Source organism: Palaemon carinicauda, chromosome 17, assembly GCF_036898095.1.
Source record: "Palaemon carinicauda isolate YSFRI2023 chromosome 17, ASM3689809v2, whole genome shotgun sequence".
In the NCBI taxonomy this organism is placed as follows: Eukaryota; Metazoa; Arthropoda; class Malacostraca; order Decapoda; family Palaemonidae; genus Palaemon; species Palaemon carinicauda.
In genome coordinates, this window is record NC_090741.1 from 74,874,925 (window position 1) to 74,883,445 (window position 8,521).

Here is an 8,521-nt window from a genome sequence, read left to right on the forward strand (position 1 = left end):
ATCCGGTGTTCCATAGGGTAGTGTTCTTGGCCCATTCCTTTTCTTACTATATACACATGACATGTGGTTTGACCTAGAAAACAAGCTCGTTGCATATGCAGATGATGCTACTCTCTTTGCATCAATTCCATCCTCTGATTGTAGATCTGGGGTTTGCTTAATCCTTCAATAGAGATCTAGCTAAAATTAGTGCATGGTACAAATTTTGGAGCATGAAGTCGACTCCAAACAAAACTCATAGTATGATTGTAAGTCGAAGAGCTGCTCCTCAACATCGGATCTCAGCATTGATAATGTTTCTCAAACTCTGTATGGCTCTTCAAATTTTAGGTGTGATTCTGGACAACAAATTAACTTTTGAGAAACACGTTAGGCCTGTCCCTTCTTGAATTGCACAAAAATGGCATATTGAGAAGGATTTTCGATGATCAGCCTATTTTGAAGAATGTTTTAATTCTTTCATTCTACCTTGTTTTGAGTATTGTTCCCCTGTCTGGTCTTCACTAGCTGATTCTCATCTTAATTTGTTGGACAGGAAATTACTCTCTATTACATTTCTTATTCCTGATCTAGATATTAATCTCATAATGCTGACCATCCTTTACATTCAGATCTTGCCGGACAGTACCACCCTGTTCCTAATACTAGGTATGCAGTTAATTCTAATAGCCAGGCCTTTTCCATCATGAGGCTCAATACAACACTGTATTCCAGAAGTTTTATTCCAGCTATTACTAATTTATGGAATAATCTCCCTAACCGGGTAGTTGAATCTGTAGAACTTCAAAAGTTCGAACTAGCAGCAAATGTTTTTATGTTGAACAGTCCGAAATGAGTTTCTCTTTATACAGTAGTTTACATATGAAAGATCTGTTCTAATGTTGTTCCCGTTCTTAGAATATTTTATTGTTTTAATGTTATTACTGTTCTTAAAATATTTCTATATTTTATTTTTTTTTCAAATAGCTTATTTATTTCCTTATTTCCTTTCCTCACTGAACTATTATTCCCTGTTGGAATCCTTGGGCTTATATCATCCTGCTTTTCCAACTAGTGTTGACCACCAAATATAATAACAATAAAAATAACAACAACAACGATAATAATAATAATAATAATAATAATAATAATAATTATAATAATAATAATAATAATAATAATAATAATAATAATAATAATAATAATTTTTATTATTATTATTATTAATTTTTTTTATTATAGTGAAGTTTAGAGAATAATGAATTATTGATGTATAATAATAATAATAATAATAATAATAATAATAATAATAATAATAATAATAATAATAATAATAGCACAATAAAGAATAGCAATAGAAATATAAAACTATTTCCTGTTAATGAATTGAGTAATTCAAGCGAAAATGAATAATTGTCTGCTGCTAATGAATTTGTAACTTTTCCAACTGTTTTGAAATGTTTGTGTCATTGATATTTATTTTTGTCTTATTCAGTATGTTTCCACATCCTTATTTCTATTTAAACTATCCGTGATTTATTTATATTCTTCTATGATTGGAAAAAGTAAAGCTCATATGTTTTGGGGGTAATTTATTTCCATTCATTGTGAAATTGATTGCAACAGTAGTAATGGTGATAATTAATCATGTTAGTTTATATGTAGAGACCGTCGTTAAGGTTAACATATTCCTCAGTATACCCAGAAGAAAAGAAAAATAAAATGAATTGAAAAACGGGACACTACTTATTAAGCAACAATAAACTTGATTAATTAAAAGGGTGAACTGAGCAAACGCACACATGTATGTATGTATGTATGTATGTATGTATATATATATATATATATATATATATATATATATATATATATATATATATATATTTATATGTATAATTTTTTATGTGTTTGTTATACGTGTTTATGTGTTTGTCTGTGTGTGTGTGTGTTAGAAGAACTACTAGCTACCGTTATATTATTCTTGATCTAAGTAAACCACATACATAATTTGATGCAATATATATATATATATATATATATATATATATGTGTGTGTGTGTGTGCGTGTGTGTATATTTATATATGTATATATATATATATATATATATATATATTTATCTATTTATTTATATTCATAGTTATTTATTTATGTCTTTATAAGACTGTGTGTATGAATTTTATATGTTATACAGTTATACATAAAAACTTTGCGCAACATGTTCTTATTGTCTTCATTACTGTCAACGTACTAAACAATTCGTATGTTGTTTTCCAGATGAACATATCCTAAGGATCCTACGAAAGGTTTCAATGCTTTGCCAAATTGAGCATTAGAACAATGGATATAATCGTCTCGTATGGTCATCAAATTTCTCAGATAAGGTAACTTTAGTCCAGCTTCGTTTTGTTTTATCTTACAGTTATTAAGTTCTTGGCCATCGCTGTGTACACGCAATATTCTGATCATTTCCCCATTATCGTACACTATGAAAAGGTAATTTATTAATCTTTCGTAGTTGGGCTCAGTTAATAGCAATAATCCAGTTTTGTTTTTAGATTTCTTTGAATGTCAATCTGTGAAAATTTCTATGGGTGATAATAGAGTAGGTCTCTCTCTCTCTCTCTCTCTCTCTCTCTCTCTCTCTCTCTCTCTCTCTCTCTCTCTCATTTAATGAGAGGGAGAGGAATCATGTCATCTTGAGAAATGTTAGACTTTTGTCATTCAAAGTGCAGTAGATTTAAATAAGACATTTTTAAGTATGAAAGACCACTCGATCATTTGAAAGTTAATTAATATAACGAATAACTCAAATTACCAGTTTACTCGCTCCTTACAACAAGTCTATTGATTATCGGGTCATCTTTCTTGAAGCAGAAGACTGTATTGCATTTATCGTATTATAACTTGTGTTCCTTTGATGCTTGAATGTGCTTTCCAGGGAATTACCCCTTAATGGTTACCTCCAGTCACTGAGATTCAGTAACATCTTTGACATATTTGGAAAATCTTCATATATATTACGTTAAAAGTGCATGTTGAAATATCTAGTATACGGTGTTCGGTATCGCCATTTTTATGTTGACTAATGATTTCGTTTATGTCATATTTTAATTCAGTTTTGTGTTTTTATTTTGAACATTACTTGATGTGTCACAGTTGATTGTGCCTTTATTACGGCTTATATTCGGTATGGATTTTGGATTCATCTGTCTTATTTCATTTGGAGTTTAGTGGAACATATGAGTTAGATTTTGTTGTTATTATTCAGATTGTGCAAGTATGCACTTGATGCAATTCTAAAATTCCTTTATTTTTTTTAAGGCAAGGTTCCTTAAAAGGATCTCTTTTGATAAATAGAGAAAAGAAGAAAAACATAATTAGCAATTTGGTAAGGATCATTCTGGAAACACACCCATATACAAGTATATATGTGTGTAATATATATATATATATATATATATATATATATATATATATATATATATATATATATATATATATATATATATGTATAACATCAGCATGTATTACATGCCAGAAAGACCATTCCTTAGATTAGTCGTGACGGGATGAGAGATCTTGGTTGCTGGACAACATGACATCGTGGTATCCTGACAAAATGTTTATGCTTGTGGCCTTCTTACTTTTGGATAATCAGAATCAAAATTTTATTGTACCTAGAATATTTTCAGTGCCATTAATATGTCCAGGGTACTCAAAACCTGGTTGGTGTCTGCTGCGACTTCTTTAGTAATCTGTATTTACGATCTGTTAGTGTTTTCAATATGATCAGCATATTTACAATCGGTTTAGTATCTTCTTAAAGTTGAGTGTAATTTAAACATTTTTAGCTTACCTGAAGGAAATTTCAATACTCCTTAGATTTCGATTATTTTGCACTGCTACTCTTAAGATTTTTGATATATATTGCAACTTTCTTAGTTATCTTCCTTTGCTAAATGAAAAAAGATTGATTGGGAATTTTGAAATTATCTCCGGTCTTTGAATAAGCTGTAAAAATTAGGTTGAATTCACGGAATTACCTCATTTTTTTTTTTTTTTTTTGCCATAAATGATGTCTCTAAACTATTGATAATTTTAGCGCCTACATAGAAGCTCTTTATTGATACCCGAAGGTGCGGACGTCTGAATCGGATACAGGGTGTGGTTGTGGGTGGGGTGGGGAGGGGAGGAATTTGTATTCATGGTTTTTAAATTCTGAAAATGAAATATCATGTGACTGGTAATGTATTGTTTACGAAGACTGAACGAAATTATAGAAGGTATCAAATGAGAGAGAGAGAGAGAGAGAGAGAGAGAGAGAGAGAGAGAGAGAGAGAGAGAGAGAGAGAGAGAGAGAGAGAGAGAGAGAGATTGCTTCTCATGTGTCATAGTTTATTAATAATGAATCTTGCAACAATTTTTTTTAAGCTAACATTTTCTTTTCAATTTCCCTCTTTCTTTTTTTTTCGTTGATATTTGGTCGCTATATTCTAAAAAATAATATTTTCTGTTTATGATAAAATCTTCCAACTAGAGTATTTTGCCTCATTTCCCACAGAGTATTGCTTTTTGCTTGGAAATAATTAATGTCATCATTACTCCCACTGCCATAATATTCCAGTAATAAATGATGATAAAAACTGTTTTTGTAAAATTCTTGAATAAGAATTTTTCTATAATCTCTCTCTCTCTCTCTCTCTCTCTCTCTCTCTCTCTCTCTCTCTCTCTCTCTCTCTCTCTCTCTCTCTCTCTCTCTCTCTCTCTCCATAATATTTTAGTATGAAGGTTTTATTGCTTACTTGGTAGGATCTACGAATGCATTATTTTCTTATTTTTGGTCTTATATTACTGGAACTGTAAAACGAATAGTATAATAACCACAAAGAAATAAAAAAATGCAATAGTTGAAATTTTGAAAAAAGACGGACGTGGGATTGTTAATATAAGATTTATCCGCATCTTAGTTTGGAGGGTTGAAATTCAAACGATTGAAGAAATTACCATTTTTGATGATGAAGAAATTAGTCATTTTTTGATGATTTATTATTGTTTCTGTTATTAGAAGCCTTTGTGATTACTCTCTCTTTGTTCATCTGGGGAACACATTACTTGTGTATTTGTGTATTTCCTTTAGAATTTTAATGTTGCACTTTTATATGTTTTTGTAGTTACGAAAATCTTTATCTAATTCTGAAATATTCATGCAATTTCCATTTGATATTTGCCATAAAATTCGCTGTTTATTCATTTAGTTGTGTTTTTAACTGGAATTAATTCAATTTTTTTTAACGGTTAATATATTTATAGATATTTTACAGTTTTCTGGAATCTCATTACCTAAAATAATTATCAGTTTTTATTATTCCTCATTTTTATTAAATATATTATTTTTGTAATATTATTATTATTATTTTTATTATTATTATTATTATTATTATTATTATTATTATTATTATTATTATTATTATTATTATTATTATTATTATTATTAGTCAAAATAGTTTTATTATTATCAGTGTCGCGCTAATTAATACAATATCGTTGTGATAACAGTTCCTGATAATAATTATGTTACATTGATGTATCTACATAAAGTTAAATGTATACGCTGAAAGTTAAATGAACTTTGACTATTTTCTAACTGTTAATTAGACATTTTTCAATAGTCATAATGAGCATGTTGAGTCGTAAAACCAATGTTGTACTAAATATAACATCACTCAACCTCTCAAGTTTCTGTACAATCTATAAACACCAACCATCTTCAACAGGTTCACGAAAGTTTCAACAATTGTGTTTTTAGTTAAAATATAATATAAAATTACATAATACTCATTCGAAGACAATTGAATAAATTACTACTTTTTGAAAATATCTCCATTTTAAAGATACACTGTGATACTTAAGATCCATTAAACATTAGCATTAAGAAACTATTTGTCATTTTAATATTTCACACCATTTATAGAATATAATGTGGGTTTATGTATGTTTTTTTTTTTTGTGTGTGGGTTCCAATAGAGGAATTAAACGCCGAATGAAATAATTCAGACAACGAAAAGCCCTGAGAAGTGTGATGGGAAATCACTTTTAATTACATTATACACAGTTCAATTATTATAAGCATGAATAAGAGTAATGGCAAAGAAAAACGAAACACGTTCATGAAATATTATGCACAAAACACTATGAAATATAAATGTGCGATAACGCTTTTAAGAGATACACAACAAGTATTGAACATGTTCCAAACAAATCTAATGTATAATATGGGACCAAGCTTTCCATGAAAAGTTGGAATAAGCCTTTCCAGGTTAACCCCTCAAAGACATTTGTATTTATATAAAATATAAAATATTTGTAAAATAGATATTGGATAAAACTGTTTTGCAACTATGTTGTACAACGTCAGTGAAACATATGTAATATGAAATAAACTTCTATAGCATAGGTTAAAGAATACGATATCTAAACCTAAAAATACGTGATTAAAAGACACTCTTCCATAACTTAAAGATTGGATCAAACACTTTCGTCGCTCTACAGCTGTTGGGCTAAACGCTTGGATCTTGATTAATCTGTTTTCGGCGACTTCAAAGAAGGCCAATGAATAGAAGCCTTCTCACCTCCGAGGAGATGACGTTGTAATTAAAACGTTGGTTGATCTCTACGTTTTTCAAAGATCCGATTTCTCGAAAGAGTTGGAAAGTGTTTAATTGTTATACCTTTTTTTTCGGATGGTTTGGTCGCTTGACATTTATTGGTGTAGGGATTAAAAAAAAGAATGAATTTAAGTGGATGACCTAGAGACTGAAGGGTTAGTTGATCTTTGCAATGGGTTTAAATGACTTACACTTTTCTTTAGGCTTTGGTAGCTGCACATTATTTTAACCAGTATCCCATTTTCAGTTTTGAGAGAAATACCAATTTTTCGTTTCTTATTTTTTATTTTTTTTTTCGTTGCTGTTTCGCGGCAAATGTATGTTTTATCCTTCATTTGTCAAGCGACAGCAGTCTTTCCCCAAATTAGAAAACTGGATCCGAAATACATTTAAATTGCCTTCATTGATCTTGGCGTGTGGTATATCGGAAATGCTATTTGTTTGCATATAACTCGGGACAAGAAACTGTTCGAGCTCGTGAACATATTCTGAACGTTGACGCAAAGCGAGGGTATAACCCCAAATATAAATAGAACATTTGCATCTTGAAAGTAAGTTGTTTCTTTTATACCATGACAAAAGGCATACGTGTTCTCTCGATCGAGGATGTAATTAACCATCAACTGCACATTAGAAAGCTTTTGAATTGAGAATAAAACATCTGGCACTGTCGTTGTTTTCAATGTCCTACTCCAGGACATTTAAACTTATTCACCAGCGAAGAGCATGATCAGCTTACTGGGAAAGGAGTTTTAAGAGGGGCCTACGTGACATGGTCGTTTTTAGAGGAATATTATTAGTTATCTTTTTAATGCCGTTATACTATATTGTAGATCCTTCATTACACAGTTGTGAGTTTTTTGTCCTGTATGTGATTTCGTGTATTTATAAAATATATTTTTATTTTTATGGTATTAAGATTATTTTTATGAAATTGTTCGGGTAGTTTTAATCACCTACATGTGAAATAGAACTACAAGTTAGAGGTTAGAATATAATTCACACACATTCTATACACCACCACATTTCGTTAGTATTATCAACAGAAGAGAAACAAAATGCCTGATAGCTCTCTGTATTTATTGTTTGTATATCTTTCAGCTTGATATCAAGCTTCTGAATTTTTTCAAGAAATAATTTCCTTTTAATTAATTAGTTTGAGAAAAAAAAAAAAACACATTTCTCTTCATTTTATTATTTCCGGATATTTTACTTGCTAGTTTTGGCTCTACAGTATGCTAGTAGGACCATTGGTTTAGGTAGCAATAGAGTAAAAGAACGGAAAAGAACAAAATAACCAAAATAAGATGTCGCAACAATTATGGTCACCATTGAGTGTTTAATCAAGGTTCAATTCTATTCCTTCTTGAGTATATTTGTTTGCATTGATATAAAGAGATAACAATCCTGGTATCGAAAAGTTCATTCTCAATGTCTTTTGCTGGAACGGTCTCTTTACTGTAAGCCAGCCATCAAATGCGGATTTATTTAAAGTCATTACTTTCCGTCTCTTCTCTGTTAATAGCTACAAAAAAGTTTTAATATATTTTTCTTAGCTTCATTAACAGGGATTTATACAATATCAGGTTAGTTTTGAAATTCAATTGAAATAATGATACAATTTTGTGAGTTGGATGTGATTCAGGAGGTCGTCTTGTGCGCGGACTCTTGCACAAAAGAAAATTTTCTTATGTTGAGGTGGATCGTGGAACATTGAAATAAGGCTAATCAACTTAGATTTAGTAAACCGCAAATCTTGAAAATAAGGCAAATTATCTTGGGGATAGGTATCAATTCATACAGGTAAGGTTTATTTTTTTACTAGAAATATATTATAAAATAATTACTGAATTTTTGAAAATAAAAAATTTTCCTC